Source organism: Oxyura jamaicensis, chromosome 20 (assembly GCF_011077185.1).
Source record: "Oxyura jamaicensis isolate SHBP4307 breed ruddy duck chromosome 20, BPBGC_Ojam_1.0, whole genome shotgun sequence".
Lineage (NCBI taxonomy): Eukaryota > Metazoa > Chordata > Aves > Anseriformes > Anatidae > Oxyura > Oxyura jamaicensis.
The window spans coordinates 10,911,637-10,935,973 of NC_048912.1; the positions used below are offsets into that span (position 1 = coordinate 10,911,637).

The 24,337-nt window shown below is 41.6% G+C and overlaps 1 protein-coding gene and 1 long non-coding RNA gene across 3 annotated transcripts in view; one reads left to right on the top strand and one right to left on the bottom strand.

Moving 5' to 3' along the window:
• Positions 1-24,337, top strand: part of GNAS (GNAS complex locus) — a 151,710-nt gene that overhangs the window by 23,057 nt on the left and 104,316 nt on the right. The window lies entirely within an intron of this gene.
• LOC118176526 lies at positions 1,859-6,804 on the bottom strand. Of its 2 annotated transcripts, none has more exons than XR_004755450.1 (3): positions 6,693-6,804; positions 6,282-6,550; positions 1,859-2,937 (listed from the first exon to the last, which is right to left on the bottom strand). It is a non-coding gene; the product is annotated as an uncharacterized LOC118176526 (long non-coding RNA). The 2 variants fall into 2 exon arrangements; XR_004755451.1 differs by lacking the exon at positions 6,693-6,804 and adding an exon at positions 6,672-6,686.

Below are 24,337 nucleotides of genomic sequence, written 5' to 3' on the forward strand. Positions count from 1 at the left end.
TAGTCCCAGGCTGTAGTTTTTGTTACCGCTCCTGGGTGATGTGTGACCTGCCGTCCTGCCTCTGACCTGGGCCTGGTTCTGCGACAAGAGACTAAAAGCAGGAAATGTGTGCCTCAAAGAGGAAACTTTAAAACATTGAAGCTTGTTGATACTAGATGGGAAGTGGCATTCGTGTGGCACCTGGGCTCTCTGAGCGAAGGTGTGGCTTCCACTGAAATGGGCGTTGTGCCTGGCCCTTGTGACTCCTGCAGTCCCCGAGTTGTTTACACGACACATGCAGCTATGAATCCCTCACAGGTGCTGATGGAAATTTTTAACATTGGATTCGGAAGATGTTAGTACTGGTGAAAGAAGAAAATCCCCCAGTTTTAAGACTTCCTGTGTGAACAATTATTGCAAATGAATCCATACATTTCTGCCTCAGGCAGTTAAGGTTCCGCTTCTAGGCCAGCTTCAGCGCTGGTTCTGGAATCACTCTCCATCCCAAGCCCAAGGACTAGGTCTGGGTTGGTCTACAGATAAATCGGGCACCATTTCCAGCCACATTTAGGGCCATCTCCCAAGCTGCTTCTGGAGCCATCCCCAGCAACCACCCCTGGGTGCCATCCGAAGGTCGCTTCCAGAATAACTAACTACCCGAGCTGCCCTGAGAGCCAAGCCCTCAGTTGCTCCCACAGCCACCTCTGGTGTGAGTTCCAGACTCATTTTTGACCACGTCCTGAGCCAAACCCAGAGCTGCCTCCACAGCCCCTTTGCCGTGGGCTGCGGCCCACTCCTGCCCCGAGCCAGGGCCGCCTTCCCCTCCCGCACCTCCCTGCTCCCACGTTCCTCCAAGCACGTCAAGAAGGGTACGGGGCACCCTGTAGGGCAGAGTGTCTTTTTTTAACACTATTTTATTTTTTTGCACCCCTTATCCTGATCTCCCCTGGAAGCAGCAGGGGTTTCAATGTGTGCTTTGTGGCAGCGGGGTTGTCTGAGCCCTTTAAGCGCGAGATGAGCTCAGGTAGAAGGAACGCAAAGAGCTCCTTTCATCAGCCAGGGCCCCGCCAGCGGCTTCGGGGCATGTCCGGCCAGTTATAAATGGATCATGTGTTGCTATTTTTAGCCAAGAGAGGATTGTAAATATAAAAGGGTATAAAGTGCAAAACTTAGCAACAGTGGCGTTTGTTTACTTTTTCTTTTTTCTTTTTTTTTCCCCTCTCCCCTCCCGGTTGGCAGGAATGTGTTTGGAGAGGAATGAAGTTGAAGCAGGAGCTTTGCTGGGTGCCGGCGGTTGGACTTTGCACCACGCACCCCCTCTCCCCCCCCCCCCAGATATATCCATACAAAGGAGGGGCAGCGGGAGCGGAGTCCAGGCTCTGCTGATACTCTTGAAAGAGCTCCCAAAGTGCTGCACACAACCCAACGCCAGCGCTGGAGGGAGGAGGAGCAGGGGGGGAGCCTGGGGGCCGCCTGGGGGGGCTGGGGCGCAGCGCCCCACAGCCTGCACGGGGACAGAGTTCAACACATGGAAAACACTGACATTGGTAAAAATAGCAACCGCCGGGTTAAAAATAGCCTCTGGTGAAATACATGTGCGGTAACTTCTGAAACCCTCTGGGGAACTTCTCCCTTCTGATCCGCTCCTACCCTGCTCCCTCTGCCTTCGCCGGCAAGAAATCCCAAAGCAAATCCCTCTGCAGAGTGAAAATATTAAAGAAGCACCCTGTACACTGCAGAGGATGAGCTTTGGGTACTTTTTGGCGTTTTTATGGATTTTTTTTGTTTGTTTGCGCGTGCTGCAACTTCGTGCCAGAGGGGGTGGGGGACAAATTCCTCTTTCGCTGAGCCTCCTGCATAGTCTGGGGACAGACCAGCTAGAAAGCCTTTCAGGGTTGGTTTTCACTTTTCTCTTTCTCTTGAGCTTTTTTTTTTTGGTGTGGGATTTTTTGGGGGGTGGTGGTTTTGTTTGGTTTTTGTGACAGTGGTCCTGCTCTGCTTTGCAAGACCCTCCGTCACGTCCAGGCGTGCAGACCCGAGCGCTGCCGTCCCGCTCCGGCCCCCCGGCTCTGGCAGAGCAGCCAGGCAGCCAGCTGGATTATAAATCTCGCACAGAGCCGCAGAGAAGTGGCTCAAGGGCAGCAGCCAGCCGGGGCCCCAGCCCCAGTGGGGCCGCACTGCTTCCTGCGGCCCGGAAGGTGCAGGCTTGTCTCCAGGGGACCGCGCGATGGCAAAGGGAGGGAGCAGTCAGCTGTGTGATAGGAAAGGACAGGGAGACCTTGAGTGGATTTTTTCTTCCGAGCGGTCCCATTGTGTGTTGGGGTTGGTGATTTTGAGGGGTCCTGTGGTCCTGGCCGGGGAGCAGTGTGGTGAGGCGAGCTGGGTGTCAGGAAGATGCTTGGCTCGCAGAAATCTTGTTTGAAACCTCTTGCAGCTCTGACTATGAACTTGGCTTGTTTTGACTGCACTAGATAACTGAGGCAGAAGCAATTATTGTGACAGACAGGCAGACCTGTTTCCTGAAGCTGCCCCAGCCACTGGGTAGTGAAAAACAGAAAGCTCCTTTAGTTTAGAGGCAACTACAATTTAAATCAGAGTATCACTTTTATTTTTTGGAACTGAGGATCTGATGATCTCCACCTGGTGCTTTGTCACGCAGGGTAGGAGCACCGGGCGTTGCAGGGGAGCAAGCTGTAACATCTCCCTCGATGTCCAGTGGGGTCCGTGGGCTGCCCCTCATCATGCGCCCCAGGCTCGTGTCCGTGGGCAGGAGGAGCAGGCGTGAGGAGTGAGCCTGCTCCAGGTTCTGTGTTGGTGTCTTACCAACGCATCTGGAAATCGTGGCATTATAATGCAGGTGGATGGATGCCTTCCCCCTTTTCCAGGTCTGGGGTCAGCCTCCAAGGTGTTGCGAGTCCTCCTGCCATGGCTGGAGGTGGCCGGGTGAGGGCATTTTATCTGGCAAGAGGAGAAAGGAGGTGGATGTCCGTAATTGTATTTAGTAAGCTAAGCCCTGAGCATTTAATTACTTTTTTTTTTTTTTTTTTTTTTTTTGAGGATTGGACATTCCACAGCTTGTTTCTCTAGATCATTTTAAATTAGTTTTGATGTTTAAATGTACTTCAGATGAAGCCTGTCTAAATCCTTTAACCAGCATATTTTTGACAGCCCAAATATGCTTTCATTTGATAAAGTAGCAAAGAAAATACTTTTTGTATTTGAGCAAAGCTGTTTTGTTTTTAAATTAGGTTGCTCAAATCCTTCTAATTTGATCATTTCATATTTGATTCAGCTCATAAAAACTATGCAGAAACACATATTGCAAATCTAAACTGAACATTCATTTTCTTATCAAAATATTATTATAGAAAAATATTAGTCATTCTTCTTGGCATAGTAAGCAAAGAAACACGTGGATGTGTTAATTTATTCCAGACCCGTCAAAGAAGGATAGTTTATATAAGTAAAATAAATAATTCTTGCCTATTTAATAATTGGATCACTTTAACAATTGTTGACTAATAGTCAGATGTCTGAAACACATCTTGGCCATTTCTATTCTTCAGGGAATTTAACACATAAAGAATGTTTTTTCCAGGAATTGTCATTTTTAAATTGTTACCTTTTTACATACTTAATATTTGTTGCCCTCCCTAATTTATTAAATCCAAACTGGGAGAAAACAGCTCAAATATAACTGAAATTAGTCCCTTGGGAGTCTGCAAAGAAATTAAACAAGATTATAAATCTTGTGAAGGAGTTTGAGATGGGTATACGCAAGATAAAGTTACTTAAAAAGTCTATTGTTTTACTGTCTAGGTAAAAAGATTTTGTTTGTCAGAAATAGTGAAGTATTGGTTAGTCACTCTTTTTTTTGGTGGTGTTAATGGACTGTTGAATACATGTGTCTAATTCCAAATTGCCTTAGTGGTGCAAGAGTGAAAGTTAATTAAAAAAAGTCTCGTGATTATACTATAAATGTAAATGTGTAGAAAATGTACTATAAATACCTATAGTGTATTAAATTCCTGTATTTCCACATAAAGCTCTGTTAACTTGTTAGAGATTAAATTGTTAGCATTATCTTCTGAGTTATTCTGCTCCTGTTCCTAACTGCTTTAACATTTTGTTATGTTTTCCCAACTTTGGGAACGCAGGTGATGTGTTTCTTCATGTTAGTAATTGATAACAACCAGTTAAGATTCTCTTAGGATTATGTTTTTTTTAGATGACAAAATTTCGCGATCATTTTTTTTTTTTTCATTTGTCTGAGCTTTAAAGAAATCAATCCTTTGACTATGTTACCTCTCAGTAATAAAATTAACTCCCCACTCCTGCCAAAGGTGTGAGGGTGAAGATATCATTGCAAATGTACACTGAAACATTCATGGGTATTTTTACTACCCTCTAAAATAATTTTTAGAAATATGTAAGTATCAGAATCTAGAGTACAGTGATAATTTGCCATGTTACTTGAAAGGGGTAACTTAAGTTATTAAAATGTCAGATAAACTATATTTGTTTAATATAGGTAATATGGTAGGACAGTTTTGAGAACATGTGAAATATTAGTTTTTGATGACATAAAGGTATTCTATATCTGGACAGTCACAGCTGTGGTCTTGCTTTTCTTGTTTGTTCAGGATGATTTTTACAGAAGCAGAATTTTTGGATGCATGGTAGCCAACCAGTACTGTTCTCTAGAAAGTTAACAGAAGAACTATATTTTGTTAGAAAAAATTAGTAGAGTAATTGCAAAGTAAAACATCTCTGAGATAATTACTGTTTTTCCTGGTAACTTTTTCCTATTGCATGTTATAAAAGGGGGGGGTGGGAAGAGTTGAGTCAACCTTTTTGATGCTTACATTTTTCTTTGGAAACATCCCTCTCTCTCTCTCTTTTAAAATTATATTTAATATATCAAATTCAAGAATTCAAGATGGGATACATAAAATTTATTAATAAAAATTATTGGATTTTCTTCTTCCTCATATTATAGTAACAAATTTATTTTTTAATATTAGCTAAATATTTAAGTTTTTTATTTTAAGAACAAGATGGATATTGTTAATGTTTTTCATAATTTTGTTGTAGGATTTTCTTAATGAATTTATAGTTGGTCAGAGTTTTCATGTAAATAATACTACATGATTATCAGATTAGCATACTTTATTTTGTCAGCGTTACTGTAAACTCTGTGCTAAAAGCCATAGAAATGCCTAAGACTGGTTAAGATATATCTGAAGATCATTCTGTACATTTATACTGGCTGAGTGCTAAGGGAGTCAGCTTTGTCCTAAATGTGAACTGTAAGCGTAGTGCTAAACATTGCAATTGCAACATCTATATTTAAAGGAAAAGTAGGGAATTTGATAGCAGCAACCACAAATAGAAATGTAGGAATCTTAAGTGACTGGAGAAAGTGATACCTGATCATTTGGGTTTGAACTTTAAAAATTAAATTTCTTAAATCGTGATGAAAATAATTTTTTAACATTTTTCTAAGTGCTAAAAAACAACACATGGAAAACTCATGTTCTGAGAAGCTGTAGCATAGTATTTCTAAATAAAAGAAGGAATGCAATTAGTGAGATGCCAATTATGACATTTGTTACTTATCCTTAGTATTTTTTTCCCCTCAGGGAAAGTTAATTAATTAAAACAAGGAAAATGCTGGGGTGTCTTTGGTGAAAAAACACAAACCTAACTTATTCTTGACACGATTCAAACAATAAAAACTTCCAAGTGCTGTCTCAAGCCAGAAGACTCCCAGGATATAGAGCTGCCTCAGAAGCTCGCTGGAGGTCTGATCCTGCTGCCTCAATGCTGCACTTCGCTTTCCCGTGAGCAACAGCAGGAGCAGGCATTTAAATTACTTCTGATTAAAAGGGAGCACATCATCAGGAGACCACGCTGGACAGGGAAACGTATGGCTGTTTTAGCAATGATTTTTGATTAGCTATTTGCAGTACTAGACCTGCACAACTCTAGTTCCTTTCTGTTTTTTATTTATTTTTTAATACTATTTTTAATCATGCTTTTTTTGTGTGTGTGTAAGAAATGTCGGGAAAGGGCAACTTGGCAAAAAACTCTGAGCATTGACTTGCTGTTTGCATATTTGGGAAGGATTCCCTCTGAAATATTCCTAAGGCTTTAGAAAACTGGAAAGGAAAAAGAAACTTACTACAGTAAAACCACTGATGCAATTAACATTTGCTGAAGTGATGCAAGGCTTTCAGATGTAAGAGCTACCTAAAGAGTTTGTTTCCATGCTGCTGCCCGAACCGAGGGACAGTACCAACCTATTGTTCCAATTTCTCCCATCAGATTGTGCCGGTTCTGTTGTGGCTTGAGGATGGCCCTCGCTGAAACGCTAGCTTTAATTGTGGAGCTCCTCCCTCGTCCCCTGTCGCTGCCGAGGATGAGGATGAGGACTGACCGGTGCTGGTGCTGGGTCGGTGGGTGATGGCTGCAGCAGCGGGGGCAGAGCCCAGGTCTCGTGCAGCTGCAACCTCCCGTGCAGGGCTGCAAGCTCAGGAGTCGTGCGAGATGGGTTTGCTTGCTTGAACAGCTGTGAAAAAAAATGCAGTCATGATTATATGGCGGTTAATAGTGCTTACCCAGATTTTTTTTTTCTCCTCTCTGCAAATCCCTCTGAGTCAGAAATACATAGCCAGGTATCTACTGCATACCACCCGTATCTTAAACATCACCTCTATGATCTCTCCCTTGGGCAGCATGTAGCTGCCAAAACAGACTCTTGCCGAGTATGAAAAGGCATCCCCTGTGAAGAAATGAAGCATTTCTCCCAGCATTTTTGACAGAGCAGCTGTCTGGCGTAACCAGAACTGCAGCTGGAGAGCCCCAGTCCTACTCATCCTGCTTTTTTTGCATGGAGTTTATAAATACGCGCTTCTGCTCATGCCGCTATGACTCTGTGAGCAGATAGGCTGCTCGACTGAGAATCCCTAAATGCACTGTGCATCACCAAATGTGCAGAGGAGGCCGTGCCCTGATGCGCAGCCCCGGGCAGTGAAAATCTTCGAGCTGCCGGCAGCGGCTCTGCCTTCCTCTCCCTCCCTCCCTGGCATGTGTTTCCGAGCTTCCTATATGTGCAAAACTAGAGAACATTCTCCAGTTCCACCCACAGCTGTTGCCAGAGGCCGAGGCAGAGCCCCTGGGAGCTGCATTCGTGTTACTCAAACTCTTTCGTGCAGCCCGAGGGAGACGCCCGTTAGTGCTCCTCTTGCACACATCTAGGGGCTTGTGCATCCCCCGTTAGCCCAATACACAAAGCCCTGCTTTGCCATGAGAGTTGTGTTGGAGAAATGCAACTTTTAGATAGGCTTTGAAAGATTTGCTTGCCACGTCAAGCTGGAAAGTGGCTACGATGCAGAGGCAACACAGCTGAGGGTGCCTCGTGATGCAGCGCTGGTGGCCGATGACCCCCTGGCAGCAGATTGGCTGCCCCTAAGTGGTAAAACCCAGCTCTGATTTTGCAAGCTATGTGCTGTGGCTGTGTTAAATATGGGAGTTTTATAAGCAAAGCTGAATGCTTGTTGCACTCACTTGTAGGCCAGTGTCTGGAGCACTGCAGTTGTGGTCGCCGTTGTACAGTACGCCTGCAGTACTCATGCAGGCATGGTCATGGGGTTTTCCCACATATTGTTGTGTTTTCTAATAAAAAGTGTGAACCATGTAGAAGGCGTGATGCTGAGAAAAGCAAATGAGCAGACGGCCTTGTACACAGTACATTTTATGGTGGCAGTTTGGTGAAATAGCCAGCAGAGGATAAGCATTGCAATAGCAAGCGTGCTGGTTCAGAGGCATCATGCATTAATACATATTATTTTGGTATTATTTGGATTTACACTGAGCTCATCCCTGTGCTAATCTGAATGCTTTGCTCTTATCCAGGCCGTTCCAGGCTGCCCGTACAGTGAGTAGACAACCAGCCCATCATTTCTGTAATTCGTGTAATCTAATTACTGCCTGCCAGAGCAGCAAGTAACTTCTGCTATGAATCCATGATGTACTGCCGTGGTGCAGATGTCTGATCTGGAGTGAAGATCAGCTGAAAATGTACTGAGGGCTCTTCAGTGCATCAGGAGACTGAGGTGCTTGTGGGGCTGTGGCCATGCTTGAATTTGTCTCTTAGTGTCTGCCTGTGTGCACTTTAGAGTGTGTGACGCTTGACTACAGCAGTTTAAAGACTGAGAAAAATTATGGGAAGGAAACAACCATATCTTCCTTTAGGTCAAGGTAGTTGCTTTGTCCTGTAGGCAATTAATTGTAAGAAAAAAGCCTCCCTCCCTGGCAGCCCGGATGGGCAGACCTCTCCTCCAGGCAATACGTAGAGTTTTGGCTGCTCTAAATTCACTCATTTATTTTTTGTTTTTAAGGGGAAAAAAATAGAACATTAATTATTATTTGTAAAGGGTTGGATTCTCACTACAGAACAGCCCAAGTAAAATAATCATACCGTAAGTACTTTGCTTAAAATATTTAATCCATTTAGTTTGCTGTCATTGCCTTGCTGGCCACTGCTTTTGAGCCAGAAGTGGCCAGGAGAGCCTGGTGGTGCTGTTGGTGGCTCCCCTGATGTTTATCCACTGATTTGGAGTGGCGATGAAAACTTCCCTTTGATGCAAGCCTGACTGGTCCAGCAGCATAGTGACAGCGTGAGCAGGATGTGAATCTAGAATTATTTTTGTTATGAACTCATGTGAAACCAGCCATTTTGCAGCCCTTCCAAAAAGAAAAGAGGACCAAAGCCCACCCTGACAATTCCCTGCGTGGTCCAGGTCACCATTCGATGTTCCCACCGGGTGCACTGTTTTAGGGGCCAGCACCTGTGAGAAAGTGCTGTTTTCTCAGTAGCTGGAGAGGAAAACATTACAGGTACTTGCTGGCTGGAAAGGGGAGATGCAGCAAGCAGCAGCTAGTTGCAAAATAGCCGCTTTAAAGCAGAAGCTGCTTGGCTCTGCCAGAGCTGAAGGGCCAGCCCCAGAATGGAATGCTTATAAAAATAAGATGGTAACCATGCAGCAGAGGAGAAGGAGTAGAGACCAGGAAGTTTCAATGTTACATACAACACGATACTCTGCTTGGAAAAATATTGTCACAATTATAGAGATACGGGCATGGGTCCATAGTTAAAAGGCATAACCAAGTACCTATCATTAGGGCGATTTTAATCTCTCATTTCCAATTTCATCTGTGGAAGAAACTCCTTTTGGCTTGAAAATTCTCATGTGAAATGTTGAGCCAAAGGAGATGTGTCTTGTTTGGGAAAAAGTTTGAAGTAATTGGTTAAGGCTGTTTTTGAATTATAGAGGAGGATAAATTTGTCTTATACCATTTCAAAACATAACAGTATATTGAGTTATTTAAAATTTACAGGATGATGGATTTATTTTAGTTTAACCATGTTGCTATTTATCTGATGGTTTGTTTTGTTGTTTTTTTTTTTTTTTTTAACAAAATGGAAGAAAATGCTCCTTTCATGGAACCTGATGGGGAAATAAAAACAAGACAGCAACCTGTGAAAACATAAATGCTGCAGATCCTCAGTCATCCTGAGTAACCGTGGCATGTCTTCATTTTCTATACTTAAGAAATCTTGCAGTCTGTACAAGTAAGGTTTTTCTCCTTTTTGTAATAGTGGAACCTGATCTCTGTCCTTGCGGTTTAAAAGACAGGCTATTCCTTGAGCAATAATTATATCCAGAGGGCCAACTTTCTGTTGGGTAGGGGCTGTAGATATGCAAGAACTAGCATAAACTCTGACTTCACCCTCCTTCAGTAATCTCAGAGATGCTGCAGTAGGCCAACGTGAGGCACTGAGAAAGGGACAAATCCATCCAGAGAAGGAGTGCTCTGACGCTTCTCCTTTTCTTTGTCAACTGGAGAGGTGCTAAATTGTAGCACTCCTCTGGGTTTAAAAAATATTTAAGAACACATAGTCAAAATGCTAGAGAGAAGTACTAGAATTCCTTCTAGTCCAGCATCTTAAAAATTTGGAGAAAAATGCTGAAGTGCTATTTAAATCATCTCTGTCTCACGTGCTCTGTTTTTTTTTTTTTTCCCTGTCATGAAGCATCAGAACTAAAACACGGACACTGACATTTTATCATCCTTCATTAAGGGCTCAACAAAAAATAACTTCCTGGCTTTATAATGAAGAAGCCACTGCTGAAAAGTGAGGTGATGTTCCTCCTTTTGAGCCGTCAGTTTACATATGCCACTTCTTATGGCATCCTGTAAAGTAATGAATAAATGACAGACACTTAACCATTCTTCTCATTACAAGCGTGTAGGAATTTTTGGAATTGGAGAATTGTGATGTGCTACGTCTGTTCTGCTGGAGGTTTTGCAGATCACACCAGGGTGGAAAGCTCTGAGAGGACCAGCATCTGACGTGGTCCTCTGGGACTCAGCTTGTCCCAGCTTATACCTGGTGTCAGCTCCTGTCCTCACTTGGTGCCAGCAGGAGATGGTGCAGCATTTTCCTGTGTTGTGTGAGCCTTGTTTGGAGCAGGCAGCACAGAGCCGGGCACAGTCCCCATAGGAAGAAAAATACTCTGTATGAATTTCTTAAGTGCTAGTATTAGTGTTTTAGAAAACTTTAATACTTAATGCTTTGAAAGTGTTTTATTTACTAGAAAGACCTTGGCTGACATGATTTGCCTCAGCAAGCACTAAACATATATATACATATGTCACCGTTATGAGGTCTACCAGGATACTCTGTGGGCACTCCAGGGTGGCCCTTCTGCCAAAGATGTTGGTGTTTACTTAGCAAGCAAGGCAAAACTCTTCAGAACCAGCAAAAAAAATATAAAAATAAAAATAGGTCTAACAAAAATAGCTTAAGTAAACAAAGATGTTTCTCATTTGAGAGAAGGTAGCATGTGCCTGTGTAAGGACACGATCCCTAAAGAGTCTGGCCCACCACAGTTTATAAATAAATAAATCCAGAGTGGAAAATTAAAAACAATGGGAGAAGTACAAAGGCACAGACTGGTCGCTCACCATGGCAGCGTTGATAACACACTTTGCCCTCAAGGATGCAAGGACCACGCTGTCTTCACTTGAGCTCTCGCTGCCAGGGTAGTGCCATTCTCCAGCAGTAGGCACTTGCTTATTTGTATTTATTTTTCAATCTGCTGCACTTTGCTTCTCTTAGTGAAAGCGATGGGGTCAGTGTCTGTGAATGGGTAGTTTAATATTTTCTGGTCATTTTAAAAGAATGGAACATTGGTGATGCCGGTTTATTTTACAGCAGAAAACAAGTCACCAGTAGGAGAGGGCTGCTTGGCGGATGCTGCTGCGGTCTGATGGTGCTTCCCCAATACCACTTTCCTTACTGCATGCCTTGAAAAACAACAACAAATTCCTCTTCTACACATGTGGCCAAGCGTTTCACTTTTCAACCAAGATTAGTTTCTGTCTAAGTCAGTTCATCTGCAGAAGTAAACCTCGGTGAGCCGCGGGCGCTGCCGCTCTGCCTGGGGTCCCGCTTCTTGCGGCCTGGCCTTGCTGAAGGCTGCAGCTTCATTTTCAGCTGGGGCTGAAAGCAAAAATAGTGGTTTGAGGGCATTGTGGACCCTGTCAGGGTGAGTGAGCTGAGCTGCAAATCCTCTGAGGACTGGGGGCACATGTAACTGCACTGGATGAGCATACGGCAGCGTTACAGGGTGCCCCCTCCCCGAACCTGGGTGAATCTGTGCCTGGATTGACCCGACGGGTGGCTCAGCCTGGTTTGTGGATGGAGCTGAAGGCAGCTGACCTTTGCTATCTCACAGCTTTATTGTCCTCTGCTCCACCTCAGGTATCACCTGCATTTCCAGGAAATGTGCAGGACAGAGTTCATCTTTAAGAGGCATCCTGCAAAGTTTCTTTCCTTAGGAAAGGATTTGTTTCTTGTTAGGAAGATTATAGCTCTCTCTAAACTTTCTGCGGTCCATAAATGTAGAAGGAAGATGCATTTACAGCCGTAGCCTATCTGTGTAGCTGGTTTTGTATAGCTTGAAGACAAGTTACTTCCCTTGACCTTGATGAGAGTTTCAATGAAGTTGCAGCAAAGGAATATAGCTTAAAATATAGGGTAGGGATGATGTCTGCCCCTTTTAAAATCTGATAACTGATGAGTAACTTCATGAGAAGTATTTCAGAAGGAGCTTAAACAGTGGAGGAGACTGGTACTTAAATTTCAGTAGATTATTATCACTTGTCTAGGCAGAAAATTTAATTCATTTCTGCATCAAGCAGTATTTTTGGCTTGTAAGACTGGATGCCTTTAAATACACCAGCCTTTATTTAAAGACTTAAGATATAACATCACTACTTTGAAATGCAGACAGCAACATTATGTTATTTAAAATAGTAACAGAAAAATGTAATATCTGTGATAGTATCAGCATGCTAGATATCATACCACCTGAAGCTTCTTGGGAGGTTTTCTTACAGCCCTGCTAGCTCAGACCCTGTGTGGATCAACTTTTGCACATTTTTCAAGCCAGTAAGACTGCGAACAAGGATTGAGAGACTGCTAAGTAGTAAAATTGCAAAGGATAGACACTGGAGTTGGAGGAAAGGGACTCTGATATTTAGTTTCTTTTTCTTGGCATTATTTAGACTCCCAAATGACAACTTTCTAGTTTTCTAGCACAAAAGAGGCCTCACGCTGTTCAGGATCTGCTGTAAAGTCCTAGTACAGATCATTCTGTTTCCCAAACAATTTATCTCGTTCAATGGTATTTTTATTTCAGGGCTACAGTTTATACACCCTAGTTAATAGATGGTATTTTTGGAATCCTCCCATTTATCTAACAATAAAAGCCAGGATGGAATATCAGCTTCCATTTAGATTTTCCTGAATTATCTCCTGTTAAATCAATAACATTTTTTTAAAAAATTCCTTTCCTTTGCTTTTAAGGAAGAAAGAAAAAAAAAAAAGGAAACTAAATCGCTTTTTAAAACAAACACTGAGGGTAAAAAAGAGCACTGATTTCAAATAATTCAGATAGTCTATGTGCTCTTTGTTGCAACATTTACATGATTATAAAATATTTTTTTAATCACAGGGATGTAAGTGATTTACAGCATATACTGTGAATGCTAGAAGTAAATATGTACTGACCATCGTAACTTCCAGTTAGTGCATATCAGTGTCATGTCTTAAACCCTAGCCGTTGGGAGAGAGACCGGGATGTTGGAGGGAGAGAATCAAATCAAAAAACTTTCTGACAAATTGACTTCCAGAAAATAAAAAATATGCTACCTCTTTTTTTGATTAGACCCAACTACCTGAAAGGAGCTCTATGCACATAGTGAGTCGCAGTAGCACTTTCATTTCTGTCACAGAGGTCTAAATAAATGAATTGGCCATCTGCAATTAATTCGCATTGTACAAATAGTTTGAAGACTGAGTAGTCTGTCTTCTGAACAGAGCAATCTATTTTTAGCTTTTCAAGCAAGCCTGTTTTGTGTTCTTTGTAGAGTCAGCGACATTCTTTCAATTTTTCAGCTTAATTAACACAAAAGAAATTGTAATCTGAGAAGGCAGCAGAAACAAGAACCCCCTGAAAACCATGAATTTGCAAGAGAGCAGATGATGGCAGCTTTGCAAAAGATAGACAACTGGCAAAAAAGGAAGAAAAAGTTCAGAGCAGTTTGTGGGATTTGGGCTGGATATTGGAAAGGCTAATTTTATACATACAGCTTCTTGATTTACAGTGAGTGCTCAAGGGTCCTGTAACTAATGGTGAATTCTTTAATCTGAAAATGATAAGGGCCACAGAAAGAACGTTTTCACAGCTTTTTGAAAGAGATGATAGTTACAACAGAAGATTACTGGTGAATAAAGCAGTTTTCTGTAGAATTATGTACAGATGTCTAGCCTGGGTATGAACGTTGGTGTCCGGATGATTGAGGGAACACTGAATCCTCTCTGGCTGGATTCTGTGATTGCAGTTGTGGGTAAATCCTTATTTCTAGCTCACATAATATATATATATAAATATATATACACACACACACATACATTTATTAGAATCATGCCCTGGCAAATGGAAAAATATACATGCATAGCAAGTATTATAGGCTACATTAGTTAGAATATTTGTAGTGATCATTTAAGGAAAGGAAGGCATAGGTTATTGTGTAGAGGGATTCTAGTTAACATGTTAGTTCTAGATACAAAAAAAAAAAAAAGGAAGTAAAAAGCTGAATAAACAACAGAATACCAATTGCAATCAGTAACTATTAAGAAATAGTACTTTGAAATAACAAGAAAATTGTTGTGCCTGCTGGCAGGTGCTTTTCTGTTTAGCTGTATTAAATATACAGCATTAGCATTGCTGTACATTAATATGTATAGCATGTAAGCTTCCCAATTAAGTATCTTCCCAAGTATCCGTTTGTGGGTGCTTGTTTAAAATATGCAAACAGAAAGACGAGCAGTTGTAAACCTCCCCTCTTTGAATCTATGCAAAGAGCTCGGAAGCCTGAAGTCTGACTCCAAAAAGCATGCCAGGGACTCAGGCAGCCCTGTCCAGCTGATTGCCACTGCAGCCCAGAACGTGGGAACATATGTATTCCTGCACCAGCTGCTGCTCCTGTAGCTTTGTGTTCCTGAACAATCTTTTAAAGATAAAAGGTAGATTCTGCGTTGTATAATGTGGATTTTTTAGAGGTGTTTAGTTGCGTAAAAATACAGAGGAGTTCCTAATGGGATTATTTTGCAGATAGTGTGGTAGGTATGAAAAATAAATAGATCCACCACACAGATCCACCTGGAAGCCCTTTCAGAGGTCCACCTGCATCTTTAGATACCAAGGTACCTTTTGAAATCAGGTCTTTAGTTACTTTTGATTTTTTTCAGCAGCTGAGTATCAACTTAATCTGGTTCCTCCCCAATATTTGTGTATGAAGAAGTCCTGTCACTCATTACAGAAAAAAACATGCACAAAAAAGGGTTTAAGAAGCTAAATTTAGTTTTCAGAATTGTTTCAAACATATCAAATTGAAGTAGAATCCATGTCTGACTTCTGATTAAAATATAATTTTTCAGTTTGTTTCATAAATGTTCTGCAGAGTACCATTGACTTGTCCAGCTCTAACCAATTTTGTAATACAAGAGCCTCACCTCTTAAAATAAGTACTGGGGGAGACTTTCACTGAAGAGGGCTTGCAAGAGTGTGTACTCTTTTTTTTTTTTTTTTCCTCACTGTAGAAACAGGCTCTGTTTTCTATCTGTAAATGAAGACTGCAGCTGAGCAGCTGGGGGGAAGGGGAACATTGCTGTTCTTAGTAAGAAACAATAAGGAATTTATAAAGCCGTTGCAAAGCTTACATGAAGGATTAAGAAGGTGTGTAACTGGTATGTGGAGTCAACTGACAAGTGATGCTGAAAGTAGAAGGTGGAGTTCTGAGCTGTGGTGGGAAGGTTAGTTTGCTTATCTAGAAACTCTGGAAAGCTAAGGTAGCCAGTAAGTTTCTTTAAAAGCACTCATTTCAGATTCAAAGTCTGCACAATCCCAGATTTGATATGCACTTCTGAGTCTAACTGGAGGTAGTATAAAAGCTGCTGATCAACACTGAAAATTAGTGATTATGTACTATAAAAAATCAGTTTGCATACTTTTACATGAATTTGCATTGTGAATTTGCCCCACCACACACAGTGCTAAAGGAAGTAGAGGAAAATTAATGTTAGTAGGATCCTATTCAGATCCTATGCAGGAAGAAGAATGTAACAGACATGACTAATCAATGAACTGGGATTTAATTATTATTTGAGTTTTACTTACAGAAGTTTTCCATTCTGGGGAATATGCAGACGTGCCTTTTATGTCTGAGGGCTAAATATACTCATAATGCTAATCTGTTAATGTGTTCACTGTTTTGATTTTTATAAAGATTTGTGGGCATTCATTAAACAATTTCAGTGCATTAAAATAAGCAAGATAGAGTTCTGTGATCATCTCCATACTCTTAAAGTTTGGTATTTGGATCTTTATTTAAAGAAAAGTAAATTTCATTCTGAAAGTATAGTTAAATACAGCAAGAAAACAGGAAATATGTCCTAAAGTATGGGATTTTTAAAGCCTTTTAAGAAAGCCTATTTAAGGATTCTTCTGCAAGGAAGCAAATTCTGAAATTCTATTTATTCTAACAGTTGTAACATAGGTAAGGTAGTCAATCATACCATTGGCTTTTATACTCAGCCAGTTTACTTCTCAGTAAGAACAAAGACTTAAAGGCTTATTTTTTATTAGAATTTATTTTCATGTGCATTTCAGACAAAAAACAATGTGAACCTCTCAGTTCCTCTATAGCATGCTAAACATTAATTATTTCTGAAAGTAATCAAGCAAAACTGTCACTTCTAAACAAATTTATCTTGTTGTGGCATCACATGGAAATACAAAGCCAGTCTTGGTGTACTGTGTGCACAACGGATCAGATATCTTCAGGATATATTGCACATAATGCTCACATTTTGCATAGATAGTCTTCCACCTGACCAGCGGTGTTTGCACTTAGAGCTCTCCACATCCACAGTGGCCCTATGGTCACATCACAGGTGAAAAACCCACAAACGTACAGTAGCTCGTCCAGTTGATGTTCCTCACTGTACTGAGAGGATAATACTTGGTCGTCAGCATCGCTGAGAGCCCCTGGAGAGCCCCGACCAGTACTCCAGCAGTGAGCAGCTGCAGTGCTTCACTGTTTGGTCTGTAGACAGTGCTGACTCCATGGCTTATTCTCTGTTCCAAGCTCCAGAGTGCTTGATAGGAGCTTCTCATTGCAATTTAAAGCCGACTCCATCACTTTGATCTGCCTTGCAAGAAGCAGTGGAAAACGTCCATGTTGTTCATGAAAAGGAATCACCACAGAAAGGGCACCAAGTCTTTTGCGGTTCCTCCTTCCCTCCCCACTTTACAGCTGCTTACTGCCAATGTAAAACATGAAGATGCTTTTTCTGTGACAGATGAGGAGTGAGAACCATGTCGAGCAAAAGCCGCTGGTCTGGCTAAGCAAAGCACAAATCCCTAGGTCAGGACTTGGAACTCAGCCTCCTGCTCTCTTATTGAAGACTTTCTAGTCTAATAATCACGTTTTTAAGTGGTCTGACCTTTTAAAGGGGGGATGTAATTGCAACTTACATTGATTTTGATGGAAATTAGGGCTACCTGACAGTTCTGAAGTACTTTATATTAGTACATGGTTGCTTCATGTGACTCCTTCATTTCAGCCTGTAGATTCACAGGAGATCAAGAGAAAATGTCTATAATATATGGAATTCTGGATAGCTGATATGCTAGCGGAAGGCCTATAAGTTTAGGATCTTAATTTTTATGCATGTGTTTTAGCAAGTTAACATAGCAACTTTTAAAGCTGTAGTAAATAATAGACCTTTTTGTCAGAAGAAATTTCATTTTTTTTTACGATACTGCTATGTACATGCAAAGAAATTGCTGCAAGGAAATCTGACAGTAGAGGGAGCACAAGTTAACAGTCACTTTTCCCAGTGCCATGGGACAGCCGCATTAGTTGTGTGTAAAACAGCTAACAGAAATGGAAAAAAGAAAGAAAAGGGGCAAAGCCATCTTGGTTAGTGGCATACTGGATGTGGATGAAAGGGCTGGAGGTAACAGGTTAAATGCCTGAGCATTAGAGAATGAGGCTAAATATGGCATATTAATACAGCAAATGGCAAGGGGCCAGATATGTTAGTTCATAGATCTTAACATGCTTCCAGTATTTGGGTTTGAGTAGGATTAAAAAACAGAAAGGAGTTTTTTCTGGTTCTGGTTTCGACAGAGATGGAATCTGTGAAGAGCAATTTCAGTGCTGTGGAATCCAAACCCAAATTCCAGTCTTATATGACCTTAGGATGCAAGCCACAACCCAACGTCATTTCTTCTGTCCGTCTGTACCAAATATTAGATAACTCTATAAAATCACTTGCGTGCAACTACAAAATGTAGTTAGGTGATTGTGGTTCTCTGGAAATAAAACCTAGCTCTTTGACAATTGATACTTACATCAGGAATGGTGTGTGAATTTAGCCTTTACCCCTGGTTTAAAAAATGTAGCATCTCCGAGGCATGATTTTCTTGTGCTGTGTGTTAGACGTGTTTACATTATGCAGTACCAGAGCTAGGACTAGTTAGTTGCTAAAATATAAGGTTTCTTAGGAATCAGCTGCATTAATGACTTTGTTATAACTGAGGATATAAATGAAAATGACATTTATATAACAGACTTTCCAGTATAAAAGCCAGAGTCTGCTGGCTATAAACACTCAGAAAGCTTTACCATGAAAAATTGTAACAATCAGGGGTTAGATGTTACAGTTAGAGAAAATGTAGGGCAAGACACATGAATCTACTGCTTTATTATCATCTTTTTCCAAGTGGAATGACTTGAGCTAAAGTTAACTTTTTACTACTTAAGAAGATTATATGGTTCATAGAAAAATAATTCGAACTGCTTAATTTTTAAAGCTTTTTTAATAAGAAAACTTCAAAGAGGTTCATTTTAGAGTAGCATTCAAGCAATGTAGGTAGGGTAGTTAAATATTCCCCCCACCGAAATGTAGTTTGAAAAATAGACTTTCATGGCACCTATACAAGTATTTCTATAGATCCTTATCTGTAAGAACAGCAACATATTTCTTTTTTTTTAATTAAAGATCATTATAATTGCTAATGTATGATTGTTTGGGGGCATATGTGAGTCAAACTGTGGTTTAGAGAACACACACTTTAAGAACACCTTAACCTTCACTGAATCCTTCGTCCTGTGCTGTAACCTCTGTGCTGAATGAAAATATAGGCCTGTATTTGAGATGCCCTACATCCTTGCCAAGGAGAGGAGCACCTCCAAGAGGAGAAATGAGAAAGCTGGGATTCATTGAAAATAACTGAGCAGCGGAATTTCATACGATGGTGACCATTTTGCAGAGAAGTTGATTAGCAGTTTGGAGGAAAAAAAAAAAAAAAAAGCAAAGGGGCAGAAGATGAGTTCAAATTATTTAGGGAAGCAATCCTCTCTCACAAAGAAGCAAAATGTTCTAGAGAGAGCAGAGGCAGACTCATGGCTCCAAGGAAAGGTAACGTCAGGCCAAGAGGTGAATTCAAGCCTGTTTGGTTTATTAAATTGTATTTTTTCCTTGCTTATATGTTTTTGTTTGCTTTTTGTTGGTTTTTTTTTTTTTTTTTTTTTTGAGGGGGGAGTAGTTTGTTTGTGTTTTTGTTATTTTAAGACTTAGGTGTTTATGATTAAGAGGTTCCTTTGCTAAGCCTATATTGCTTTCTTTCATAAACCTTTAAGGATGCCACTGAAAAACTGGAGTTTCTCACAGGCAGCATACCCTAGGGTAATGTACCTAAAGAACTGTCTCCAGAAAATTGGACCATAAGTGTTGATGTGTCCAGATATGTGGCTTACACGATGAAGTGCTCTTCAGCTCGGGTCTTCAAAGCTAGTCAGTAATGATTCATTTGCAGTACATATCTGTCCAGACACGAGAACTTGATGCAATAAAAAGATTTCTTACTCAAGTATTAAAAGACCATAACAATTACATAATTGTTACTAGGGCAGGAGGTCTCAAGTCATGGTAGATTATTGTTGTCATGTCTTGCCCCATCTTCCTGTCTGTATGCAGACCAGTTTGGTATGCTGGGATCCAGCCAGTAGATCTGTGTACTTCCACCACCTCTCACCTGAGTCATCTGCTCATACCTTCAGGTTTCTCATTGGTGCTTATGTAAACAGACCTTGAGTAGGACATCCTGGGGCAGTGAGATCCTGCAGTCCATTTTCTTTGATAGTGAAAGCACTGCTTAAGCATTTCACAGTCTTCATTTCACAATATAATAATTCCTTAGTTTCAACTGTCTGGTAATGGGAATTCCTTTGTTCATCCCAGGCAAGCCAGGCGGAGACAAGGAATTTCCTAGTCATTGTCACTTTACTCTTAAACAGTACTTAGCATACACAGATTTCTGAAAAAATAGCATTCTTGCTTGTTTGGTCTTGTAGCTTGTTTTTGTTAGATGCAGACAGCATCCCTACACTTTTCCTCCACTTGGCTTGTCCACTTCAGTCTCTTTCATAGTCTGAAGCCCATTCTTTCTAACCATTTTTTTTTCCCTCTAAGCCAGCTTTGAGGGTGGAGAATTAAAAATTATTCTTATTTCTAGGCTGAAAGCTGGGAGTTGATCTGTGCTGGTAGATCATGGTGGTTCTGTTTCTGCTTTGTGGCCATAATCATTCAACTGGATACTGAGTCTCTCCAGCAAAACTAATGCTTTAATCCACCATGGAGGGTATGACATAAAATAAATTTAAACAAACCTTATAGCCAGGACAATGTTCACAACATAAACCAGAGTTACCGTTTTGATGGGGATATATTTGCAGTGTGTCACAGTGTTTCAGTGTGCCTTTGTCTCTTTTGCCCGTCAGAATTGTGAATGTATGCACTCCCTCACTTGGTTCTTTACTCAAGGAAAGCAAAAACAGGAAGCTTAAACTCCATTTTTCTTTCAAATGAATATTAATGGAAAACATTATGAGGTACTTGCTCAGCTCTATAATAATACACATGTCCATTCATGAGATGGTCCAGAGCAGAGGATTAGGAATACAGAATTTAAGACCGAATTTGAAAAGGCAGCACAGGAACTTCAGGCCTCAAAATATCATCGGAAAGTTTGGCTTTATTTCACGCTGTCAGTCTGGATTCTCCTTACAGCACGACGATATTCATAATAAAGAAATAAATTAAATCCACCCCTTCCTGTATGCCTCACAACACTCAGCACTGTGCATGCTCAGCACATGTGTAGTTTTGATAAAGAGACATTATCAAGACTGAAATCATTTTAAACAAAACAAATAATGTGGCTGCCCAGCACTTCCTCTGGAAGTAGTTCCTTGGACAAATCTTCCTTAAGGCTCATATGTATGGAGTTAGTATATCCCGCAGTAATACCGATTCACAGAATTTTTGAGGATAAATGTATGGCTGTGTATTTTATATGTAGGGTGTGAAATTCAGCCATGCGGGAGGGCCCTGCCTCCAGCTGGGGCTGCGGGTGCCAGGAAGGCTCGGCCTTGCTCCCCGCGCCAGGCCGCGGTGGGCCAGCAGGGGGTTAAGGGTGCACCCTGGCACCCCTGGTGCCCATCCCGGGACTTGGGGTTCCTGGGCAAGGTTTGGCAGTGCAGCTGCCAAGGGCTTAGCCAGAGCACTGTGGCTTGTGGAGGTCAGCAGTGGTGTAAAGCCATCATGTTCCCTGCCCCGTGCAGCACTTCTGGTGCAAATCCCATCTCCTCAGCCGTTTTGAGCGCAGGGTGAAGTTCCATCTAAGCACTATGAAATGTCGCAGTGATCCCGCTGAGTGAAGCTGGGAGTGTCCAGGTGCAGCACTGTGGTCACACAGGCCAGGTTCACAAAGGCTGTGTGGCTTGGGGCTGGCACCCTGGGTGTCCCTTCGAGTTGGAGGGGCCGCGGTGCGCTCCTCACTCGGTGGAGCGGGGCTCAGCTGTGCAATGCACGCTGTTTACAGAGCGGAGACGAAGCTGTAAAAAAGCTGATTGCTTCAGAAGCGAATAGGTCACTCTTAGTCAGGCGAGAGCATGCACTGAGCAATGGAAAAACAAATTCGTTATTGTAACACCGAAGAGCATAAAGGAAACCATGAGGTGACCTGCAAAAAAAGAACACACCACTGGGTTTCTGCCCTGTTTGGTACTTTATGGGGTATGAAGAAAGACTGAAAACTGTGCAGGAATTTTAACAATTTTTTTTTTCAAAATAAAAAGTATCTTTGTATGATACTTTGAATGTAGCGAGCATGCTGGTTCTGGCTTTCCCTGACTTCGCTGGAGGGCCTGGGGCAGAAGGACTCAAAAGAATACTAGCAGCATTCGTAGCATTTTCATTTCAGAAAAGCAGTGCTATAAGAGAGACTACGTTTTCATTTAATGTTCCTGAGGATGTCTGAGTTAAAATAGGTGTTAATAAAAAGAAGACAGCCTATTAAAATTGCTTCCTTTCTGAATAATTATTTTATGATGAAATGTGTAACAGAAGGGCTTAAAGGCCATAAGTGAGATCAGGGTCCCTTGGTTCTCAGTTCTGTGCAGACACATCGGAAGCAAGCAGCTTACAACCTATGTGACAAAGGCGGATAAAAGATAGTTGGAAAATGAGGCACAGAAGGGGGAAATGGCTTGTCTGAGGTCACGCACGGATCGGTGGCCGTGCTGGATCAAACGGCCCATGTTAGATCAGGTCTCCTGGATCCTGTTCCACTGCTTAATCCCAGAGCTCACCTCTTTCCCATGGACATTTTTATTGGCTTCTGTGAGTGCTTGAGCAGGCCTGTGTGCATAGTTAATTCAGACACCGTGTTTGAACAGAAGGCAAGGAATGCTGAAGACATACCCTGTGCTGGGTCCATCAGAGGGCACAATCCTGCACCTCTGCTGGTTTTAACGTGACAGAGGCAAAGGCGTTGTGTTGGACCACAGGTTCTGAGCCAGCCTAGGGCTGGAGCTGGGTCCAGAGCCTGGACTCCTGCCTGGTTCCCACAGCCCTGGAGAGAGATGTGTTTGCTCCTGGCTGGTTTCTGAGATGCAATGACAAGGGGAGTCTTCCATTGCACACCTAAAGACTTCGAGACAATCGTTTGTTTTATATATTTTGCTAAAATCTAAGAGAAAAAAAAAAAAAAAAGACTGACTTAGAGCATTGGGAAAGGGTCTAAATTCTGCAACTGCCCTAGGGTATGTGGGGCACTCTCTGATTTAACATCAAGGCACTTAAGAAGTAATGATGCTGTTACTTTGCCAGACAGACAGATTCTTCCAGGAAAAATAGGGTACAAAAGACCCCTATTCTATAATTCTGTCTGTATGTAATTTTAGGATCTAGGCTTAACAGTTTTCCATGTAAAGAAAAAAGATGGGAGAAAATACTCTTTTTGAAAGGGAACACTTTCAGGCCTTTAGCAGTGCAGAGAAGGAGGAGCAAAATCACAGTTCTGTTATTCCTTGCAGATCATCTCTAATAATGGCTCCTGGTATTGAGAGTACTGTGGTTTGCTACCACTAAAATATAAAATCATTTTGAGTGTGAAAACCTGAGTGCCATTCTAATTAAAAAAAAAAAAAAAAAGTAAAAGAGAGGCATGTTTACAGTGCATTAAAACCTGTGTGACAACTTACCAAAAACTATTTTAACAATCCTCTTATTCCCCTTCCTGTTATGCTCCATAAAATGAGAATGCAGTGTCAGTAAGCAGCAACACCGGTGCAGCGGGCGAGCTCGCCGTGCTGTGGGAGAGCAGAGCAGGCTGGGCTCCGGCTGCGCCTGGCTTGTGCTCAGCCCCCCGCGCCCACCCTGCGTAGCTGGGAGAAGTGCTCGGTGCCAGGACTGCTTGGCGCAGCGTGCTCACGCTGCTGCGCGTGCTGGGGAGGCGAAGCCAGGAGCCTCCCTGCTCTCTGCTAACCTCCACGGTAGAGGAAAGACTCGGGAGTTTGTTGCTTCCTCGCAGGAGCTAGCTGTAACCTGGTATTTAGAAAACATCAGCCCCTACTACTTCTGTGGGCTTTGTGACCCAAACACAGCAAGAATTAAAACAGAATAATTCTTTACAAAAGAAGTTTGCAGTCAGGGGTAGGTCTGGCGTGAATGTTGACAAATATTGAAACTAAATCTCAGAAACGAGATGTTCCTTTTTTTTTTTTTTTTTTTTGTAATCAGCATTCCATATGTGTTATGCGGAGGGCTAGGATGTGCTTGTACTTTCGTTACATAACAGTTGTTTGTGTTTTGTTTTTTTTTCTTTACAAAGTACAGTGCAGAATGCATGAGTAGTGAGAAGAAATATCATGAAAAAAAAAAAAAACTGTTAGAAAATAAGAAAAGCTACTAGGTGAAAAGCTATTACTCAGTGTTTTATTTCCATAATCCCATGAGTTCCTTAAAGTCCCTTTTAATGTTTCTCAGAAAAAGCTTCGAAGTGAGAGGAGGGAGGCAAGTTTTTTTTTTCTTTGGTTTAAAGGAAGGTCTCAGTTAATTCTATTAGTAGACTCTGGGCTTGTTTTTATTTAAAAACAAAACAAAAATCCCTCTCAAGTTTAGAATTTCTGTATGGAAACATTCTTCTTCTTTGCCAGAGAGGGAAGTATCTCGTTTTCATTCTGTTTGTTTTGGAGTATCTGTACTTAAATGTTTTGTGTTTGTTCTTTATTGAATACATTAGTGGTGCATTAATTTCTTCCTGACAATGCTCGTTTTATTGCATTCAGATAGGCTCTCTCTTTCCCA